This window comes from Haliaeetus albicilla, chromosome 30 (genome assembly GCF_947461875.1).
Source record: "Haliaeetus albicilla chromosome 30, bHalAlb1.1, whole genome shotgun sequence".
Taxonomy (NCBI): domain Eukaryota; kingdom Metazoa; phylum Chordata; class Aves; order Accipitriformes; family Accipitridae; genus Haliaeetus; species Haliaeetus albicilla.
Genome location: NC_091512.1, coordinates 5,329,795 through 5,351,675, shown reverse-complemented (window position 1 = coordinate 5,351,675; position 21,881 = coordinate 5,329,795).

Sequence of the window (21,881 nt, the reverse complement as noted above, 5' to 3'; positions counted from 1 at the left end):
GCCGAGGATGCGCACCGTGAGGGATTGCGTCTTTGGGAAAGCAGAGATTCCCAGTGCGGTTGTGCCTGTGAATAGGCTGCACGGGGAAGGTGAAGACCAGCAACAGCTTTCCGGGCTGCCACCTTCCGTGTGGGACAAGGAGCCGGACGTTTGCCTTTTCGGGAACAGGCTCTGCCGAGGATGCGCACCGTGAGGGATTGCGTCTTTGGGAAAGCAGAGATTCCCAGTGCGGTTGTGCCTGTGAATAGGCTGCAGGGGGAAGGTGAAGACCAGCAACAGCTTTCAGGGCTGCCACCTTCCATGTGGGACAAGGAGCCGGACGTTTGCCTTTTCGGGAACAAGCTCTGCCGAGGATGCGCACCGTGAGAGATTGCATCTCTGGGAAAGCAGAGATCCCAAAACCTGTTGTGCCTGTGAATAGGCTGCAGGGGGAAGGTGAAGACCAGCAAGAGCTTTCAGGGCTGCCACCTTCCGTGTGGGACAAGGAGCCGGACGTTTGCCTTTTCGGGAACAGGCTCTGCCGAGGATGCGCACTGTGAGAGATTGCGTCTCTGGGAAAGCAGAGATCCCAAAACCTGTTGTGCCTGTGAATAGGCTGCAGGGGGAAGGTGAAGACCAGCAAGAGCTTTCCGGGCTGCCACCTTCCGTGTGGGACAAGGAGCCGGACGTTTGCCTTTTCGGGAACAGGCTCTGCCGAGGATGCGCACCGTGAGATGTTCCTTCTCTGGGCAAGCACAGATCCCAAAACCTGTTGTGCCTGTGAATAGGCTGCAGGGGGAAGGTGAAGACCAGCAACAGCTTTCCGGGCTGCCACCTTCCGTGTGGGACAAGGAGCCGGACGTTTGCCTTTTCGGGAACAGGCTCTGCCGAGGATGCGCACCGTGAGATGTTCCTTCTCTGGGCAAGCACAGATCCCAAAACCTGTTGTGCCTGTGAATAGGCTGCAGGGGGAAGGTGAAGACCAGGAAGAGCTTTCCGGGCTGCCACCTTCCGTGTGGGACAAGGAGCCGGACGTTTGCCTTTTCGGGAACAGGCTCTGCCGAGGATGCGCACCGTGAGATGTTCCTTCTCTGGGCAAGCACAGATCCCCAAACCTGTTGTGCCTGTGAATAGGCTGCAGGGGGAAGGTGAAGACCAGCAACAGCTTTCAGGGCTGCCACCTTCCGTGTGGGACAAGGAGCCGGACGTTTGCCTTTTCGGGAACAGGCTCTGCCGAGGATGTGCACTGTGAGAGATTGCGTCTCTGGGAAAGCAGAGATCCCAAAACCTGTTGTGCCTGTGAATAGGCTGCAGGGGGAAGGTGAAGACCAGCAAGAGCTTTCAGGGCTGCCACCTTCCGTGTGGGACAAGGAGCCGGACGTTTGCCTTTTCGGGAACAGGCTCTGCCGAGGATGCGCACCGTGAGAGATTGCGTCTTGGGGCAAGCAGAGATCCCAAAACCTGTTGTGCCTGTGAATAGGCTGCACGGGGAAGGTGAAGACCAGCAAGAGCTTTCAGGGCTGCCACCTTCCGTGTGGGACAAGGAGCCGGACGTTTGCCTTTTCGGGAACAGGCTCTGCCGAGGATGCGCACCGTGAGATGTTCCTTCTCTGGGCAAGCACAGATCCCAAAACCTGTTGTGCCTGTGAATAGGCTGCACGGGGAAGGTGAAGACCAGCAAGAGCTTTCCGGGCTGCCACCTTCCGTGTGGGACAAGGAGCCGGACGTTTGCCTGTTCTGGAACAGGCTCAGCCGAGGATGCGCACCGTGAGGGATTGCGTCTTTGGGAAAGCAGAGATTCCCAGTGCGGTTGTGCCTGTGAATAGGCTGCACGGGGAAGGTGAAGACCAGCAACAGCTTTCCGGGCTGCCACCTTCCGTGTGGGACAAGGAGCCGGACGTTTGCCTTTTCAGGAACAGGCTCTGCCGAGGATGCGCACCGTGAGGGATTGCGTCTTTGGGAAAGCAGAGATTCCCAGTGCGGTTGTGCCTGTGAATAGGCTGCACGGGGAAGGTGAAGACCAGCAACAGCTTTCAGGGCTGCCACCTTCCATGTGGGACAAGGAGCCGGACGTTTGCCTTTTCGGGAACAAGCTCTGCCGAGGATGCGCACCGTGAGAGATTGCGTCTCTGGGAAAGCAGAGATCCCAAAACCTGTTGTGCCTGTGAATAGGCTGCAGGGGGAAGGTGAAGACCAGCAAGAGCTTTCAGGGCTGCCACCTTCCGTGTGGGACAAGGAGCCGGACGTTTGCCTTTTCGGGAACAGGCTCTGCCGAGGATGCGCACTGTGAGAGATTGCGTCTCTGGGAAAGCAGAGATCCCAAAACCTGTTGTGCCTGTGAATAGGCTGCAGGGGGAAGGTGAAGACGAGCAAGAGCTTTCCGGGCTGCCACCTTCCGTGTGGGACAAGGAGCCGGACGTTTGCCTGTTCTGGAACAGGCTCTGCCGAGGATGCGCACCGTGAGAGATTGCGTCTTTGGGAAAGCAGAGATCCCCAAACCTGTTGTGCCTGTGAATAGGCTGCAGGGGGAAGGTGAAGACCAGCAACAGCTTTCCGGGCTGCCACCTTCCGTGTGGGACAAGGAGCCGGACGTTTGCCTTTTCGGGAACAGGCTCTGCCGAGGATGCGCACCGTGAGATGTTCCTTCTCTGGGCAAGCACAGATCCCAAAACCTGTTGTGCCTGTGAATAGGCTGCAGGGGGAAGGTGAAGACCAGCAACAGCTTTCCGGGCTGCCACCTTCCGTGTGGGACAAGGAGCCGGACGTTTGCCTTTTCGGGAACAGGCTCTGCCGAGGATGCGCACCGTGAGATGTTCCTTCTCTGGGCAAGCACAGATCCCAAAACCTGTTGTGCCTGTGAATAGGCTGCAGGGGGAAGGTGAAGACCAGCAACAGCTTTCAGGGCTGCCACCTTCCGTGTGGGACAAGGAGCCGGACGTTTGCCTTTTCGGGAACAGGCTCTGCCGAGGATGTGCACTGTGAGAGATTGCGTCTCTGGGAAAGCAGAGATCCCAAAACCTGTTGTGCCTGTGAATAGGCTGCAGGGGGAAGGTGAAGACCAGCAAGAGCTTTCAGGGCTGCCACCTTCCGTGTGGGACAAGGAGCCGGACGTTTGCCTTTTCGGGAACAGGCTCTGCCGAGGATGCGCACCGTGAGAGATTGCATCTCTGGGAAAGCAGAGATCCCAAAACCTGTTGTGCCTGTGAATAGGCTGCAGGGGGAAGGTGAAGACCAGCAAGAGCTTTCCGGGCTGCCACCTTCCGTGTGGGACAAGGAGCCGGACGTTTGCCTGTTCTGGAACAGGCTCTGCCGAGGATGCGCACCGTGAGAGATTGCGTCTTTGGGAAAGCAGAGATCCCCAAACCTGTTGTGCCTGTGAATAGGCTGCAGGGGGAAGGTGAAGACCAGCAACAGCTTTCCGGGCTGCCACCTTCCGTGTGGGACAAGGAGCCGGACGTTTGCCTTTTCGGGAACAGGCTCTGCCGAGGATGCGCACCGTGAGATGTTCCTTCTCTGGGCAAGCACAGATCCCAAAACCTGTTGTGCCTGTGAATAGGCTGCAGGGGGAAGGTGAAGACCAGGAAGAGCTTTCCGGGCTGCCACCTTCCGTGTGGGACAAGGAGCCGGACGTTTGCCTTTTCGGGAACAGGCTCTGCCGAGGATGCGCACCGTGAGATGTTCCTTCTCTGGGCAAGCACAGATCCCAAAACCTGTTGTGCCTGTGAATAGGCTGCAGGGGGAAGGTGAAGACCAGCAACAGCTTTCAGGGCTGCCACCTTCCGTGTGGGACAAGGAGCCGGACGTTTGCCTTTTCGGGAACAGGCTCTGCCGAGGATGTGCACTGTGAGAGATTGCGTCTCTGGGAAAGCAGAGATCCCAAAACCTGTTGTGCCTGTGAATAGGCTGCAGGGGGAAGGTGAAGACCAGCAAGAGCTTTCAGGGCTGCCACCTTCCGTGTGGGACAAGGAGCCGGACGTTTGCCTTTTCGGGAACAGGCTCTGCCGAGGATGCGCACCGTGAGAGATTGCGTCTTGGGGCAAGCAGAGATCCCAAAACCTGTTGTGCCTGTGAATAGGCTGCACGGGGAAGGTGAAGACCAGCAAGAGCTTTCAGGGCTGCCACCTTCCGTGTGGGACAAGGAGCCGGACGTTTGCCTTTTCGGGAACAGGCTCTGCCGAGGATGCGCACCGTGAGATGTTCCTTCTCTGGGCAAGCACAGATCCCAAAACCTGTTGTGCCTGTGAATAGGCTGCACGGGGAAGGTGAAGACCAGCAAGAGCTTTCCGGGCTGCCACCTTCCGTGTGGGACAAGGAGCCGGACGTTTGCCTGTTCTGGAACAGGCTCAGCCGAGGATGCGCACCGTGAGGGATTGCGTCTTTGGGAAAGCAGAGATTCCCAGTGCGGTTGTGCCTGTGAATAGGCTGCACGGGGAAGGTGAAGACCAGCAACAGCTTTCCGGGCTGCCACCTTCCGTGTGGGACAAGGAGCCGGACGTTTGCCTTTTCAGGAACAGGCTCTGCCGAGGATGCGCACCGTGAGGGATTGCGTCTTTGGGAAAGCAGAGATTCCCAGTGCGGTTGTGCCTGTGAATAGGCTGCACGGGGAAGGTGAAGACCAGCAACAGCTTTCAGGGCTGCCACCTTCCATGTGGGACAAGGAGCCGGACGTTTGCCTTTTCGGGAACAAGCTCTGCCGAGGATGCGCACCGTGAGAGATTGCGTCTCTGGGAAAGCAGAGATCCCAAAACCTGTTGTGCCTGTGAATAGGCTGCAGGGGGAAGGTGAAGACCAGCAAGAGCTTTCAGGGCTGCCACCTTCCGTGTGGGACAAGGAGCCGGACGTTTGCCTTTTCGGGAACAGGCTCTGCCGAGGATGCGCACTGTGAGAGATTGCGTCTCTGGGAAAGCAGAGATCCCAAAACCTGTTGTGCCTGTGAATAGGCTGCAGGGGGAAGGTGAAGACGAGCAAGAGCTTTCCGGGCTGCCACCTTCCGTGTGGGACAAGGAGCCGGACGTTTGCCTGTTCTGGAACAGGCTCTGCCGAGGATGCGCACCGTGAGAGATTGCGTCTTTGGGAAAGCAGAGATCCCCAAACCTGTTGTGCCTGTGAATAGGCTGCAGGGGGAAGGTGAAGACCAGCAACAGCTTTCCGGGCTGCCACCTTCCGTGTGGGACAAGGAGCCGGACGTTTGCCTTTTCGGGAACAGGCTCTGCCGAGGATGCGCACCGTGAGATGTTCCTTCTCTGGGCAAGCACAGATCCCAAAACCTGTTGTGCCTGTGAATAGGCTGCAGGGGGAAGGTGAAGACCAGCAACAGCTTTCCGGGCTGCCACCTTCCGTGTGGGACAAGGAGCCGGACGTTTGCCTTTTCGGGAACAGGCTCTGCCGAGGATGCGCACCGTGAGATGTTCCTTCTCTGGGCAAGCACAGATCCCAAAACCTGTTGTGCCTGTGAATAGGCTGCAGGGGGAAGGTGAAGACCAGCAACAGCTTTCAGGGCTGCCACCTTCCGTGTGGGACAAGGAGCCGGACGTTTGCCTTTTCGGGAACAGGCTCTGCCGAGGATGTGCACTGTGAGAGATTGCGTCTCTGGGAAAGCAGAGATCCCAAAACCTGTTGTGCCTGTGAATAGGCTGCAGGGGGAAGGTGAAGACCAGCAAGAGCTTTCAGGGCTGCCACCTTCCGTGTGGGACAAGGAGCCGGACGTTTGCCTTTTCGGGAACAGGCTCTGCCGAGGATGCGCACCGTGAGAGATTGCGTCTTTGGGAAAGCAGAGATCCCGAAACCTGTTGTGCCTGTGAATAGGCTGCACGGGGAAGGTGAAGACCAGCAAGAGCTTTCAGGGCTGCCACCTTCCGTGTGGGACAAGGAGCCGGACGTTTGCCTTTTCGGGAACAGGCTCTGCCGAGGATGCGCACCGTGAGATGTTCCTTCTCTGGGCAAGCACAGATCCCAAAACCTGTTGTGCCTGTGAATAGGCTGCACGGGGAAGGTGAAGACCAGCAAGAGCTTTCAGGGCTGCCACCTTCCGTGTGGGACAAGGAGCCGGACGTTTGCCTGTTCTGGAACAGGCTCTGCCGAGGATGCGCACCGTGAGAGATTGCGTCTCTGGGAAAGCAGAGATCCCCAAACCTGTTGTGCCTGTGAATAGGCTGCAGGGGGAAGGTGAAGACCAGCAAGAGCTTTCCGGGCTGCCACCTTCCGTGTGGGACAAGGAGCCGGACGTTTGCCTTTTCGGGAACAGGCTCTGCCGAGGATGCGCACCGTGAGATGTTCCTTCTCTGGGCAAGCAGAGATCCCAAAACCTGTTGTGCCTGTGAATAGGCTGCAGGGGGAAGGTGAAGACCAGCAAGAGCTTTCCGGGCTGCCACCTTCCGTGTGGGACAAGGAGCCGGACGTTTGCCTTTTCGGGAACAGGCTCTGCCGAGGATGCGCACCGTGAGATGTTCCTTCTCTGGGCAAGCACAGATCCCCAAACCTGTTGTGCCTGTGAATAGGCTGCAGGGGGAAGGTGAAGACCAGCAAGAGCTTTCCGGGCTGCCACCTTCCGTGTGGGACAAGGAGCCGGACGTTTGCCTTTTCAGGAACAGGCTCTGCCGAGGATGCGCACCGTGAGGGATTGCGTCTTTGGGAAAGCAGAGATTCCCAGTGCGGTTGTGCCTGTGAATAGGCTGCACGAGGAAGGTGAAGACCAGCAACAGCTTTCCGGGCTGCCACCTTCCGTGTGGGACAAGGAGCCGGACGTTTGCCTTTTCGGGAACAGGCTCTGCCGAGGATGCGCACCGTGAGGGATTGCGTCTTTGGGAAAGCAGAGATTCCCAGTGCGGTTGTGCCTGTGAATAGGCTGCAGGGGGAAGGTGAAGACCAGCAACAGCTTTCAGGGCTGCCACCTTCCATGTGGGACAAGGAGCCGGACGTTTGCCTTTTCGGGAACAAGCTCTGCCGAGGATGCGCACCGTGAGAGATTGCGTCTCTGGGAAAGCAGAGATCCCAAAACCTGTTGTGCCTGTGAATAGGCTGCACGGGGAAGGTGAAGACCAGCAAGAGCTTTCAGGGCTGCCACCTTCCGTGTGGGACAAGGAGCCGGACGTTTGCCTTTTCGGGAACAGGCTCTGCCGAGGATGCGCACCGTGAGAGATTGCGTCTCTGGGAAAGCAGAGATCCCAAAACCTGTTGTGCCTGTGAATAGGCTGCAGGGGGAAGGTGAAGACCAGCAACAGCTTTCCGGGCTGCCACCTTCCGTGTGGGACAAGGAGCCGGACGTTTGCCTTTTCGGGAACAGGCTCTGCCGAGGATGCGCACCGTGAGATGTTCCTTCTCTGGGCAAGCACAGATCCCAAAACCTGTTGTGCCTGTGAATAGGCTGCAGGGGGAAGGTGAAGACGAGCAAGAGCTTTCCGGGCTGCCACCTTCCGTGTGGGACAAGGAGCCGGACGTTTGCCTGTTCTGGAACAGGCTCTGCCGAGGATGCGCACCGTGAGAGATTGCGTCTTTGGGAAAGCAGAGATCCCCAAACCTGTTGTGCCTGTGAATAGGCTGCAGGGGGAAGGTGAAGACCAGCAACAGCTTTCCGGGCTGCCACCTTCCGTGTGGGACAAGGAGCCGGACGTTTGCCTTTTCGGGAACAGGCTCTGCCGAGGATGCGCACCGTGAGATGTTCCTTCTCTGGGCAAGCACAGATCCCAAAACCTGTTGTGCCTGTGAATAGGCTGCAGGGGGAAGGTGAAGACCAGCAACAGCTTTCCGGGCTGCCACCTTCCGTGTGGGACAAGGAGCCGGACGTTTGCCTTTTCGGGAACAGGCTCTGCCGAGGATGCGCACCGTGAGATGTTCCTTCTCTGGGCAAGCACAGATCCCAAAACCTGTTGTGCCTGTGAATAGGCTGCAGGGGGAAGGTGAAGACCAGCAACAGCTTTCAGGGCTGCCACCTTCCGTGTGGGACAAGGAGCCGGACGTTTGCCTTTTCGGGAACAGGCTCTGCCGAGGATGTGCACTGTGAGAGATTGCGTCTCTGGGAAAGCAGAGATCCCAAAACCTGTTGTGCCTGTGAATAGGCTGCAGGGGGAAGGTGAAGACCAGCAAGAGCTTTCAGGGCTGCCACCTTCCGTGTGGGACAAGGAGCCGGACGTTTGCCTTTTCGGGAACAGGCTCTGCCGAGGATGCGCACCGTGAGAGATTGCGTCTTTGGGAAAGCAGAGATCCCGAAACCTGTTGTGCCTGTGAATAGGCTGCACGGGGAAGGTGAAGACCAGCAAGAGCTTTCAGGGCTGCCACCTTCCGTGTGGGACAAGGAGCCGGACGTTTGCCTTTTCGGGAACAGGCTCTGCCGAGGATGCGCACCGTGAGATGTTCCTTCTCTGGGCAAGCACAGATCCCAAAACCTGTTGTGCCTGTGAATAGGCTGCACGGGGAAGGTGAAGACCAGCAAGAGCTTTCAGGGCTGCCACCTTCCGTGTGGGACAAGGAGCCGGACGTTTGCCTGTTCTGGAACAGGCTCTGCCGAGGATGCGCACCGTGAGAGATTGCGTCTCTGGGAAAGCAGAGATCCCCAAACCTGTTGTGCCTGTGAATAGGCTGCAGGGGGAAGGTGAAGACCAGCAAGAGCTTTCCGGGCTGCCACCTTCCGTGTGGGACAAGGAGCCGGACGTTTGCCTTTTCGGGAACAGGCTCTGCCGAGGATGCGCACCGTGAGATGTTCCTTCTCTGGGCAAGCAGAGATCCCAAAACCTGTTGTGCCTGTGAATAGGCTGCAGGGGGAAGGTGAAGACCAGCAAGAGCTTTCCGGGCTGCCACCTTCCGTGTGGGACAAGGAGCCGGACGTTTGCCTTTTCGGGAACAGGCTCTGCCGAGGATGCGCACCGTGAGATGTTCCTTCTCTGGGCAAGCACAGATCCCCAAACCTGTTGTGCCTGTGAATAGGCTGCAGGGGGAAGGTGAAGACCAGCAAGAGCTTTCCGGGCTGCCACCTTCCGTGTGGGACAAGGAGCCGGACGTTTGCCTTTTCAGGAACAGGCTCTGCCGAGGATGCGCACCGTGAGGGATTGCGTCTTTGGGAAAGCAGAGATTCCCAGTGCGGTTGTGCCTGTGAATAGGCTGCACGAGGAAGGTGAAGACCAGCAACAGCTTTCCGGGCTGCCACCTTCCGTGTGGGACAAGGAGCCGGACGTTTGCCTTTTCGGGAACAGGCTCTGCCGAGGATGCGCACCGTGAGGGATTGCGTCTTTGGGAAAGCAGAGATTCCCAGTGCGGTTGTGCCTGTGAATAGGCTGCAGGGGGAAGGTGAAGACCAGCAACAGCTTTCAGGGCTGCCACCTTCCATGTGGGACAAGGAGCCGGACGTTTGCCTTTTCGGGAACAAGCTCTGCCGAGGATGCGCACCGTGAGAGATTGCGTCTCTGGGAAAGCAGAGATCCCAAAACCTGTTGTGCCTGTGAATAGGCTGCACGGGGAAGGTGAAGACCAGCAAGAGCTTTCAGGGCTGCCACCTTCCGTGTGGGACAAGGAGCCGGACGTTTGCCTTTTCGGGAACAGGCTCTGCCGAGGATGCGCACCGTGAGAGATTGCGTCTCTGGGAAAGCAGAGATCCCAAAACCTGTTGTGCCTGTGAATAGGCTGCAGGGGGAAGGTGAAGACCAGCAACAGCTTTCCGGGCTGCCACCTTCCGTGTGGGACAAGGAGCCGGACGTTTGCCTTTTCGGGAACAGGCTCTGCCGAGGATGCGCACCGTGAGATGTTCCTTCTCTGGGCAAGCACAGATCCCAAAACCTGTTGTGCCTGTGAATAGGCTGCAGGGGGAAGGTGAAGACCAGCAAGAGCTTTCAGGGCTGCCACCTTCCGTGTGGGACAAGAAGCCGGACGTTTGCCTTTTCGGGAACAGGCTCTGCCGAGGATGCGCACCGTGAGATGTTCCTTCTCTGGGCAAGCACAGATCCCAAAACCTGTTGTGCCTGTGAATAGGCTGCAGGGGGAAGGTGAAGACCAGCAAGAGCTTTCCGGGCTGCCACCTTCCGTGTGGGACAAGGAGCCGGACGTTTGCCTTTTCGGGAACAGGCTCTGCCGAGGATGCGCACCGTGAGATGTTCCTTCTCTGGGCAAGCACAGATCCCAAAACCTGTTGTGCCTGTGAATAGGCTGCAGGGGGAAGGTGAAGACCAGCAAGAGCTTTCCGGGCTGCCACCTTCCGTGTGGGACAAGGAGCCGGACGTTTGCCTTTTCGGGAACAGGCTCTGCCGAGGATGTGCACCGTGAGGGATTGCGTCTTTGGGAAAGCAGAGATTCCCAGTGCGGTTGTGCCTGTGAATAGGCTGCAGGGGGAAGGTGAAGACCAGCAAGAGCTTTCAGGGCTGCCACCTTCCGTGTGGGACAAGGAGCCGGACGTTTGCCTTTTCGGGAACAGGCTCTGCCGAGGATGCGCACCGTGAGAGATTGCGTCTTGGGGCAAGCACAGATCCCAAAACCTGTTGTGCCTGTGAATAGGCTGCAGGGGGAAGGTGAAGACCAGCAACAGCTTTCCGGGCTGCCACCTTCCGTGTGGGACAAGGAGCCGGACGTTTGCCTTTTCGGGAACAGGCTCTGCCGAGGATGCGCACCGTGAGATGTTCCTTCTCTGGGCAAGCACAGATCCCAAAACCTGTTGTGCCTGTGAATAGGCTGCAGGGGGAAGGTGAAGACCAGGAAGAGCTTTCCGGGCTGCCACCTTCCGTGTGGGACAAGGAGCCGGACGTTTGCCTGTTCTGGAACAGGCTCTGCCGAGGATGCGCACCGTGAGAGATTGCGTCTTTGGGAAAGCAGAGATCCCCAAACCTGTTGTGCCTGTGAATAGGCTGCAGGGGGAAGGTGAAGACCAGCAAGAGCTTTCAGGGCTGCCACCTTCCGTGTGGGACAAGGAGCCGGACGTTTGCCTTTTCGGGAACAGGCTCTGCCGAGGATGCGCACCGTGAGATGTTCCTTCTGTGGGCAAGCACAGATCCCCAAACCTGTTGTGCCTGTGAATAGGCTGCAGGGGGAAGGTGAAGACCAGCAAGAGCTTTCCGGGCTGCCACCTTCCGTGTGGGACAAGGAGCCGGACGTTTGCCTTTTCGGGAACAGGCTCTGCCGAGGATGTGCACCGTGAGGGATTGCGTCTTTGGGAAAGCAGAGATACCCAGTGCGGTTGTGCCTGTGAATAGGCTGCACGGGGAAGGTGAAGACCAGCAACAGCTTTCCGGGCTGCCACCTTCCGTGTGGGACAAGGAGCCGGACGTTTGCCTTTTCGGGAACAAGCTCTGCCGAGGATGCGCACCGTGAGAGATTGCGTCTCTGGGAAAGCAGAGATCCCAAAACCTGTTGTGCCTGTGAATAGGCTGCAGGGGGAAGGTGAAGACCAGCAAGAGCTTTCCGGGCTGCCACCTTCTGTGTGGGACAAGGAGCCGGACGTTTGCCTTTTCGGGAACAGGCTCTGCCGAGGATGTGCACTGTGAGAGATTGCGTCTCTGGGAAAGCAGAGATCCCAAAACCTGTTGTGCCTGTGAATAGGCTGCAGGGGGAAGGTGAAGACCAGCAAGAGCTTTCAGGGCTGCCACCTTCCGTGTGGGACAAGGAGCCGGACGTTTGCCTTTTCGGGAACAGGCTCTGCCGAGGATGCGCACCGTGAGATGTTCCTTCTCTGGGCAAGCACAGATCCCAAAACCTGTTGTGCCTGTGAATAGGCTGCAGGGGGAAGGTGAAGACCAGCAAGAGCTTTCCGGGCTGCCACCTTCCGTGTGGGACAAGGAGCCGGACGTTTGCCTTTTCAGGAACAGGCTCTGCCGAGGATGCGCACCGTGAGGGATTGCGTCTTTGGGAAAGCAGAGATTCCCAGTGCGGTTGTGCCTGTGAATAGGCTGCACGGGGAAGGTGAAGACCAGCAAGAGCTTTCCGGGCTGCCACCTTCCGTGTGGGACAAGGAGCCGGACGTTTGCCTTTTCGGGAACAAGCTCTGCCGAGGATGCGCACCGTGAGAGACTGCGTCTCTGGGAAAGCAGAGATCCCAAAACCTGTTGTGCCTGTGAATAGGCTGCAGGGGGAAGGTGAAGACCAGCAACAGCTTTCAGGGCTGCCACCTTCCGTGTGGGACAAGGAGCCGGACGTTTGCCTTTTCGGGAACAGGCTCTGCCGAGGATGCGCACCGTGAGATGTTCCTTCTCTGGGCAAGCACAGATCCCAAAACCTGTTGTGCCTGTGAATAGGCTGCAGGGGGAAGGTGAAGACCAGCAAGAGCTTTCCGGGCTGCCACCTTCCGTGTGGGACAAGGAGCCGGACGTTTGCCTTTTCAGGAACAGGCTCTGCCGAGGATGCGCACCGTGAGAGATTGCGTCTTTGGGAAAGCAGAGATTCCCAGTGCGGTTGTGCCTGTGAATAGGCTGCACGGGGAAGGTGAAGACCAGCAACAGCTTTCCGGGCTGCCACCTTCCGTGTGGGACAAGGAGCCGGACGTTTGCCTTTTCGGGAACAGGCTCTGCCGAGGATGCGCACCGTGAGGGATTGCGTCTTTGGGAAAGCAGAGATTCCCAGTGCGGTTGTGCCTGTGAATAGGCTGCACGGGGAAGGTGAAGACCAGCAACAGCTTTCAGGGCTGCCACCTTCCATGTGGGACAAGGAGCCGGACGTTTGCCTTTTCGGGAACAAGCTCTGCCGAGGATGCGCACCGTGAGAGATTGCATCTCTGGGAAAGCAGAGATCCCAAAACCTGTTGTGCCTGTGAATAGGCTGCAGGGGGAAGGTGAAGACCAGCAAGAGCTTTCAGGGCTGCCACCTTCCGTGTGGGACAAGGAGCCGGACGTTTGCCTTTTCGGGAACAGGCTCTGCCGAGGATGCGCACTGTGAGAGATTGCGTCTCTGGGAAAGCAGAGATCCCAAAACCTGTTGTGCCTGTGAATAGGCTGCAGGGGGAAGGTGAAGACCAGCAACAGCTTTCCGGGCTGCCACCTTCCGTGTGGGACAAGGAGCCGGACCTTTGCCTTTTCGGGAACAGGCTCTGCCGAGGATGCGCACCGTGAGATGTTCCTTCTCTGGGCAAGCACAGATCCCAAAACCTGTTGTGCCTGTGAATAGGCTGCAGGGGGAAGGTGAAGACCAGCAACAGCTTTCCGGGCTGCCACCTTCCGTGTGGGACAAGGAGCCGGACGTTTGCCTTTTCGGGAACAGGCTCTGCCGAGGATGCGCACCGTGAGATGTTCCTTCTCTGGGCAAGCAGAGATCCCAAAACCTGTTGTGCCTGTGAATAGGCTGCAGGGGGAAGGTGAAGACCAGCAAGAGCTTTCAGGGCTGCCACCTTCCGTGTGGGACAAGGAGCCGGACGTTTGCCTTTTCGGGAACAGGCTCTGCCGAGGATGCGCACCGTGAGATGTTCCTTCTCTGGGCAAGCACAGATCCCAAAACCTGTTGTGCCTGTGAATAGGCTGCACGGGGAAGGTGAAGACCAGCAAGAGCTTTCCGGGCTGCCACCTTCCGTGTGGGACAAGGAGCCGGACGTTTGCCTTTTCGGGAACAGGCTCTGCCGAGGATGCGCACCGTGAGATGTTCCTTCTGTGGGCAAGCACAGATCCCCAAACCTGTTGTGCCTTTGAATAGGCTGCAGGGGGAAGGTGAAGACCAGCAAGAGCTTTCCGGGCTGCCACCTTCCGTGTGGGACAAGGAGCCGGACGTTTGCCTTTTCAGGAACAGGCTCTGCCGAGGATGCGCACCGTGAGGGATTGCGTCTTTGGGAAAGCAGAGATTCCCAGTGCGGTTGTGCCTGTGAATAGGCTGCAGGGGGAAGGTGAAGACCAGCAACAGCTTTCCGGGCTGCCACCTTCCGTGTGGGACAAGGAGCCGGACGTTTGCCTTTTCGGGAAAAAGCTCTGCCGAGGATGCGCACCGTGAGAGATTGCGTCTCTGGGAAAGCAGAGATCCCAAAACCTGTTGTGCCTGTGAATAGGCTGCAGGGGGAAGGTGAAGACCAGCAAGAGCTTTCAGGGCTGCCACCTTCCGTGTGGGACAAGGAGCCGGACGTTTGCCTTTTCGGGAACAGGCTCTGCCGAGGATGTGCACTGTGAGAGATTGCGTCTCTGGGAAAGCAGAGATCCCCAAACCTGTTGTGCCTGTGAATAGGCTGCAGGGGGAAGGTGAAGACCAGCAAGAGCTTTCAGGGCTGCCACCTTCCGTGTGGGACAAGGAGCCGGACGTTTGCCTTTTCGGGAACAGGCTCTGCCGAGGATGCTCACCGTGAGAGATTGCGTCTTGGGGCAAGCAGAGATCCCAAAACCTGTTGTGCCTGTGAATAGGCTGCACGGGGAAGGTGAAGACCAGCAAGAGCTTTCAGGGCTGCCACCTTCCGTGTGGGACAAGGAGCCGGACGTTTGCCTTTTCGGGAACAGGCTCTGCCGAGGATGCGCACCGTGAGATGTTCCTTCTCTGGGCAAGCACAGATCCCAAAACCTGTTGTGCCTGTGAATAGGCTGCAGGGGGAAGGTGAAGACCAGCAAGAGCTTTCAGGGCTGCCACCTTCCGTGTGGGACAAGGAGCCGGACGTTTGCCTTTTCAGGAACAGGCTCTGCCGAGGATGCGCACCGTGAGAGATTGCGTCTTTGGGAAAGCAGAGATCCCGAAACCTGTTGTGCCTGTGAATAGGCTGCAGGGGGAAGGTGAAGACCAGCAAGAGCTTTCAGGGCTGCCACCTTCCGTGTGGGACAAGGAGCCGGACGTTTGCCTTTTCGGGAACAGGCTCTGCCGAGGATGCGCACCGTGAGAGATTGCGTCTTGGGGCAAGCAGAGATCCCAAAACCTGTTGTGCCTGTGAATAGGCTGCAGGGGGAAGGTGAAGACCAGCAAGAGCTTTCAGGGCTGCCACCTTCCGTGTGGGACAAGGAGCCGGACGTTTGCCTTTTCGGGAACAGGCTCTGCCGAGGATGCGCACTGTGAGATGTTCCTTCTCTGGGCAAGCACAGATCCCAAAACCTGTTGTGCCTGTGAATAGGCTGCACGGGGAAGGTGAAGACCAGCAAGAGCTTTCCGGGCTGCCACCTTCCGTGTGGGACAAGGAGCCGGACGTTTGCCTGTTCTGGAACAGGCTCTGCCGAGGATGCGCACCGTGAGAGATTGCGTCTTTGGGAAAGCAGAGATCCCCAAACCTGTTGTGCCTGTGAATAGGCTGCAGGGGGAAGGTGAAGACCAGCAAGAGCTTTCAGGGCTGCCACCTTCCGTGTGGGACAAGGAGCCGGACGTTTGCCTTTTCGGGAACAGGCTCTGCCGAGGATGCGCACCGTGAGATGTTCCTTCTCTGGGCAAGCAGAGATCCCAAAACCTGTTGTGCCTGTGAATAGGCTGCAGGGGGAAGGTGAAGACCAGCAAGAGCTTTCCGGGCTGCCACCTTCCGTGTGGGACAAGGAGCCGGACGTTTGCCTTTTCGGGAACAGGCTCTGCCGAGGATGCGCACCGTGAGATGTTCCTTCTCTGGGCAAGCACAGATCCCCAAACCTGTTGTGCCTGTGAATAGGCTGCAGGGGGAAGGTGAAGACCAGCAACAGCTTTCCGGGCTGCCACCTTCCGTGTGGGACAAGGAGCCGGACGTTTGCCTTTTCAGGAACAGGCTCTGCCGAGGATGCGCACCGTGAGGGATTGCGTCTTTGGGAAAGCAGAGATTCCCAGTGCGGTTGTGCCTGTGAATAGGCTGCACGAGGAAGGTGAAGACCAGCAACAGCTTTCCGGGCTGCCACCTTCCGTGTGGGACAAGGAGCCGGACGTTTGCCTTTTCGGGAACAGGCTCTGCCGAGGATGCGCACCGTGAGGGATTGCGTCTTTGGGAAAGCAGAGATTCCCAGTGCGGTTGTGCCTGTGAATAGGCTGCAGGGGGAAGGTGAAGACCAGCAACAGCTTTCAGGGCTGCCACCTTCCATGTGGGACAAGGAGCCGGACGTTTGCCTTTTCGGGAACAAGCTCTGCCGAGGATGCGCACCGTGAGAGATTGCGTCTCTGGGAAAGCAGAGATCCCAAAACCTGTTGTGCCTGTGAATAGGCTGCAGGGGGAAGGTGAAGACCAGCAAGAGCTTTCAGGGCTGCCACCTTCCGTGTGGGACAAGGAGCCGGACGTTTGCCTTTTCGGGAACAGGCTCTGCCGAGGATGTGCACTGTGAGAGATTGCGTCTCTGGGAAAGCAGAGATCCCAAAACCTGTTGTGCCTGTGAATAGGCTGCAGGGGGAAGGTGAAGACCAGCAACAGCTTTCAGGGCTGCCACCTTCCGTGTGGGACAAGGAGCCGGACGTTTGCCTTTTCGGGAACAGGCTCTGCCGAGGATGCGCACCGTGAGATGTTCCTTCTCTGGGCAAGCACAGATCCCAAAACCTGTTGTGCCTGTGAATAGGCTGCAGGGGGAAGGTGAAGACCAGCAAGAGCTTTCAGGGCTGCCACCTTCCGTGTGGGACAAGAAGCCGGACGTTTGCCTTTTCGGGAACAGGCTCTGCCGAGGATGCGCACCGTGAGATGTTCCTTCTCTGGGCAAGCAGAGATCCCAAAACCTGTTGTGCCTGTGAATAGGCTGCAGGGGGAAGGTGAAGACCAGCAAGAGCTTTCAGGGCTGCCACCTTCCGTGTGGGACAAGGAGCCGGACGTTTGCCTTTTCGGGAACAGGCTCTGCCGAGGATGCGCACCGTGAGATGTTCCTTCTCTGGGCAAGCACAGATCCCAAAACCTGTTGTGCCTGTGAATAGGCTGCAGGGGGAAGGTGAAGACCAGCAAGAGCTTTCCGGGCTGCCACCTTCCGTGTGGGACAAGGAGCCGGACGTTTGCCTTTTCGGGAACAGGCTCTGCCGAGGATGTGCACCGTGAGGGATTGCGTCTTTGGGAAAGCAGAGATTCCCAGTGCGGTTGTGCCTGTGAATAGGCTGCAGGGGGAAGGTGAAGACCAGCAACAGCTTTCCGGTCTGCCACCTTCCGTGTGGGACAAGGAGCCGGACGTTTGCCTTTTCGGGAACAAGCTCTGCCGAGGATGCGCACCGTGAGAGATTGCGTCTCTGGGAAAGCAGAGATCCCAAAACCTGTTGTGCCTGTGAATAGGCTGCAGGGGGAAGGTGAAGACCAGCAAGAGCTTTCAGGGCTGCCACCTTCCGTGTGGGACAAGGAGCCGGACGTTTGCCTTTTCGGGAACAGGCTCTGCCGAGGATGTGCACTGTGAGAGATTGCGTCTCTGGGAAAGCAGAGATCCCAAAACCTGTTGTGCCTGTGAATAGGCTGCAGGGGGAAGGTGAAGACCAGCAAGAGCTTTCAGGGCTGCCACCTTCCGTGTGGGACAAGGAGCCGGACGTTTGCCTTTTCGGGAACAGGCTCTGCCGAGGATGCGCACCGTGAGAGATTGCGTCTTTGGGAAAGCAGAGATCCCCAAACCTGTTGTGCCTGTGAATAGGCTGCAGGGGGAAGGTGAAGACCAGCAACAGCTTTCCGGGCTGCCACCTTCCGTGTGGGACAAGGAGCCGGACGTTTGCCTTTTCGGGAACAGGCTCTGCCGAGGATGCGCACCGTGAGATGTTCCTTCTCTGGGCAGGCAGAGATCCCAAAACCTGTTGTGCCTGTGAATAGGCTGCAGGGGGAAGGTGAAGACCAGCAAGAGCTTTCCGGGCTGCCACCTTCCGTGTGGGACAAGGAGCCGGACGTTTGCCTTTTCGGGAACAGGCTCTGCCGAGGATGCGCACCGTGAGATGTTCCTTCTCTGGGCAAGCACAGATCCCAAAACCTGTTGTGCCTGTGAATAGGCTGCAGGGGGAAGGTGAAGACCAGCAAGAGCTTTCAGGGCTGCCACCTTCCGTGTGGGACAAGGAGCCGGACGTTTGCCTTTTCAGGAACAGGCTCAGCCGGGGATGCGCACCGTGAGGGATTGCGTCTTTGGGAAAGCAGAGATTCCCAGTGCGGTTGTGCCTGTGAATAGGCTGCAGGGGGAAGGTGAAGACCAGCAACAGCTTTCCGGGCTGCCACCTTCCGTGTGGGACAAGGAGCCGGACGTTTGCCTTTTCGGGAACAGGCTCTGCCGAGGATGCGCACCGTGAGGGATTGCGTCTTTGGGAAAGCAGAGATTCCCAGTGCGGTTGTGCCTGTGAATAGGCTGCACGGGGAAGGTGAAGACCAGCAAGAGCTTTCCGGGCTGCCACCTTCCGTGTGGGACAAGGAGCCGGACGTTTGCCTTTTCGGGAACAAGCTCTGCCGAGGATGCGCACCGTGAGAGACTGCGTCTCTGGGAAAGCAGAGATCCCAAAACCTGTTGTGCCTGTGAATAGGCTGCAGGGGGAAGGTGAAGACCAGCAACAGCTTTCAGGGCTGCCACCTTCCGTGTGGGACAAGGAGCCGGACGTTTGCCTTTTCGGGAACAGGCTCTGCCGAGGATGCGCACTGTGAGAGATTGCGTCTCTGGGAAAGCAGAGATCCCAAAACCTGTTGTGCCTGTGAATAGGCTGCACGGGGAAGGTGAAGACCAGCAAGAGCTTTCCGGGCTGCCACCTTCCGTGTGGGACAAGGAGCCGGACGTTTGCCTTTTCGGGAACAGGCTCTGCCGAGGATGCGCACCTTGAGGGATTGCGTCTTTGGGGAAGCAGAGATTCCCAGTGCGGTTGTGCCTGTGAATAGGCTGCAGGGGGAAGGTGAAGACCAGCAACAGCTTTCCGGGCTGCCACCTTCCGTGTGGGACAAGGAGCCGGACGTTTGCCTTTTCGGGAACAGGCTCTGCCGAGGATGTGCACTGTGAGAGATTGCGTCTCTGGGAAAGCAGAGATTCCAAAACCTGTTGTGCCTGTGAATAGGCTGCAGGGGGAAGGTGAAGACCAGCAAGAGCTTTCAGGGCTGCCACCTTCCGTGTGGGACAAGGAGCCGGACGTTTGCCTTTTCGGGAACAGGCTCTGCCGAGGATGCGCACCGTGAGAGATTGCGTCTTGGGGCAAGCACAGATCCCAAAACCTGTTGTGCCTGTGAATAGGCTGCAGGGGGAAGGTGAAGACCAGCAACAGCTTTCCGGGCTGCCACCTTCCGTGTGGGACAAGGAGCCGGACGTTTGCCTTTTCGGGAACAGGCTCTGCCGAGGATGCGCACCGTGAGATGTTCCTTCTCTGGGCAAGCACAGATCCCCAAACCTGTTGTGCCTGTGAATAGGCTGCAGGGGGAAGGTGAAGACCAGCAACAGCTTTCCGGGCTGCCACCTTCCGTGTGGGACAAGGAGCCGGACGTTTGCCTTTTCAGGAACAGGCTCTGCCGAGGATGCGCACCGTGAGGGATTGCGTCTTTGGGAAAGCAGAGATTCCCAGTGCGGTTGTGCCTGTGAATAGGATGCACGAGGAAGGTGAAGACCAGCAAGAGCTTTCCGGGCTGCCACCTTCCGTGTGGGACAAGGAGCCGGACGTTTGCCTTTTCGGGAACAGGCTCTGCCGAGGATGCGCACCGTGAGGGATTGCGTCTTTGGGAAAGCAGAGATTCCCAGTGCGGTTGTGCCTGTGAATAGGCTGCAGGGGGAAGGTGAAGACCAGCAACAGCTTTCAGGGCTGCCACCTTCCATGTGGGACAAGGAGCCGGACGTTTGCCTTTTCGGGAACAAGCTCTGCCGAGGATGCGCACCGTGAGAGATTGCGTCTCTGGGAAAGCAGAGATCCCAAAACCTGTTGTGCCTGTGAATAGGCTGCACGGGGAAGGTGAAGACCAGCAAGAGCTTTCAGGGCTGCCACCTTCCGTGTGGGACAAGGAGCCGGACGTTTGCCTTTTCGGGAACAGGCTCTGCCGAGGATGCGCACTGTGAGAGATTGCGTCTCTGGGCAAGCAGAGATCCCAAAACCTGTTGTGCCTGTGAATAGGCTGCAGGGGGAAGGTGAAGACCAGCAACAGCTTTCAGGGCTGCCACCTTCCGTGTGGGACAAGGAGCCGGACGTTTGCCTTTTCGGGAACAGGCTCTGCCGAGGATGCGCACCGTGAGATGTTCCTTCTCTGGGCAAGCACAGATCCCAAAACCTGTTGTGCCTGTGAATAGGCTGCAGGGGGAAGGTGAAGACCAGCAAGAGCTTTCAGGGCTGCCACCTTCCGTGTGGGACAAGAAGCCGGACGTTTGCCTTTTCGGGAACAGGCTCTGCCGTGGATGCGCACCGTGAGATGTTCCTTCTCTGGGCAAGCAGAGATCCCAAAACCTGTTGTGCCTGTGAATAGGCTGCAGGGGGAAGGTGAAGACCAGCAAGAGCTTTCAGGGCTGCCACCTTCCGTGTGGGACAAGGAGCCGGACGTTTGCCTTTTCGGGAACAGGCTCTGCCGAGGATGCGCACCGTGAGATGTTCCTTCTCTGGGCAAGCACAGATCCCAAAACCTGTTGTGCCTGTGAATAGGCTGCAGGGGGAAGGTGAAGACCAGCAAGAGCTTTCCGGGCTGCCACCTTCCGTGTGGGACAAGGAGCCGGACGTTTGCCTTTTCGGGAACAGGCTCTGCCGAGGATGTGCACCGTGAGGGATTGCGTCTTTGGGAAAGCAGAGATTCCCAGTGCGGTTGTGCCTGTGAATAGGCTGCAGGGGGAAGGTGAAGACCAGCAACAGCTTTCCGGGCTGCCACCTTCCGTGTGGGACAAGGAGCCGGACGTTTGCCTTTTCGGGAACAAGCTCTGCCGAGGATGCGCACCGTGAGAGATTGCGTCTCTGGGAAAGCAGAGATCCCAAAACCTGTTGTGCCTGTGAATAGGCTGCAGGGGGAAGGTGAAGACCAGCAAGAGCTTTCAGGGCTGCCACCTTCCGTGTGGGACAAGGAGCCGGACGTTTGCCTTTTCGGGAACAGGCTCTGCCGAGGATGTGCACTGTGAGAGATTGCGTCTCTGGGAAAGCAGAGATCCCAAAACCTGTTGTGCCTGTGAATAGGCTGCAGGGGGAAGGTGAAGACCAGCAAGAGCTTTCAGGGCTGCCACCTTCCGTGTGGGACAAGGAGCCGGACGTTTGCCTTTTCGGGAACAGGCTCTGCCGAGGATGCGCACCGTGAGAGATTGCGTCTTTGGGAAAGCAGAGATCCCCAAACCTGTTGTGCCTGTGAATAGGCTGCAGGGGGAAGGTGAAGACCAGCAACAGCTTTCCGGGCTGCCACCTTCCGTGTGGGACAAGGAGCCGGACATTTGCCTTTTCGGGAACAGGCTCTGCCGAGGATGCGCACCGTGAGAGATTGCGTCTTGGGGCAAGCACAGATCCCAAAACCTGTTGTGCCTGTGAATAGGCTGCAGGGGGAAGGTGAAGACCAGCAAGAGCTTTCAGGGCTGCCACCTTCCGTGTGGGACAAGGAGCCGGACGTTTGCCTTTTCAGGAACAGGCTCAGCCGGGGATGCGCACCGTGAGGGATTGCGTCTTTGGGAAAGCAGAGATTCCCAGTGCGGTTGTGCCTGTGAATAGGCTGCAGGGGGAAGGTGAAGACCAGCAACAGCTTTCCGGGCTGCCACCTTCCGTGTGGGACAAGGAGCCGGACGTTTGCCTTTTCGGGAACAGGCTCTGCCGAGGATGCGCACCGTGAGGGATTGCGTCTTTGGGAAAGCAGAGATTCCCAGTGCGGTTGTGCCTGTGAATAGGCTGCACGGGGAAGGTGAAGACCAGCAAGAGCTTTCAGGGCTGCCACCTTCCGTGTGGGACAAGGAGCCGGACGTTTGCCTTTTCGGGAACAAGCTCTGCCGAGGATGCGCACCGTGAGAGACTGCGTCTCTGGGAAAGCAGAGATCCCAAAACCTGTTGTGCCTGTGAATAGGCTGCAGGGGGAAGGTGAAGACCAGCAACAGCTTTCAGGGCTGCCACCTTCCGTGTGGGACAAGGAGCCGGACGTTTGCCTTTTCGGGAACAGGCTCTGCCGAGGATGCGCACTGTGAGAGATTGCGTCTCTGGGAAAGCAGAGATCCCAAAACCTGTTGTGCCTGTGAATAGGCTGCAGG